At 42.5% G+C, this 762-nt stretch overlaps 1 non-coding gene across 1 annotated transcript; it reads right to left on the bottom strand.

Moving 5' to 3' along the window:
• Window positions 1-253: 253 nt before the first annotated feature.
• On the bottom strand, window positions 254-359 carry LOC133307770 (small nucleolar RNA R71). The gene has a single exon (XR_009751084.1). It is a non-coding gene; the product is annotated as a small nucleolar RNA R71 (small nucleolar RNA).
• Window positions 360-762: the final 403 nt, after the last annotated feature.

Here is a 762-nt window from a genome sequence, read left to right as displayed (position 1 = left end):
GTGGAGAGAGCTCAGTTTGGTGGAGAAGATGATGAAGACCCTTATAGTTATGTAAACAGATTCCTGATGATCTGTGACTCGACCAAGCATCCTCAAGTGTCCAATGATGCAGTCTGGCTAAGACTGTTTCCTTTTGCTCTTAGAGGAAAAGCTTTGAATTGGTTGGAGAGGCAACCTGCGAGAAGTATTCCCTCATGGGAGAATTTATCAAACACGTTCTTTTCTGAATTCTTCTCAATGGAGAGGTACAATCAAATGGTGAATGATATCACCAATTTCACTCAAGCTGAGGGTGAAACTATGTGTGCAGCCTGGAACCGCTTTAAAGATCGAATGAGAAGATGCCCTCATTACCCCATGACCAATGGTGATCAAGTCCGAATCTTTTTCAACGGATGCAAACCGGAAATCCGGATGGTTCTGAATGGTGCAGCAGGTGGTAGCATTAAGTCAATGAGAGCAAATGCGACTCTTGAATTGATTGAGAGGATGGCTGCCAATGAAAATGAAGTGCTGTCATCCAATCCTAAGAGAGGAATCCTTCAACTGGAAGGTAATAATGCGGCGCTGGCTGAAAACAATTTGTTATCTCAGCAGATAGCAAATTTGACCTCAAGGCTTGACAAAATGCAGCTTGCTGGTATTCAGACTAAAGTTGCTGCTGTTATTTGTGAATATTGCAAGAAAGGTCATGAATCTAATGAATGTCCTACCTTGTTATCTGATGATCCTCCTCAACAAGTGCATGTTAATGGCGTTTGG

The sequence above is a fragment of the Gastrolobium bilobum genome, unplaced genomic scaffold, assembly GCF_033153095.1.
Source record: "Gastrolobium bilobum isolate Gb01-03AN ecotype WA unplaced genomic scaffold, APGP_CSIRO_Gbil_v1 utg6313, whole genome shotgun sequence".
NCBI classification, from domain to species: domain Eukaryota; kingdom Viridiplantae; phylum Streptophyta; class Magnoliopsida; order Fabales; family Fabaceae; genus Gastrolobium; species Gastrolobium bilobum.
Note: the sequence above shows the minus strand (reverse complement) of the source record. Positions and strands in the feature narration are given on the sequence as shown.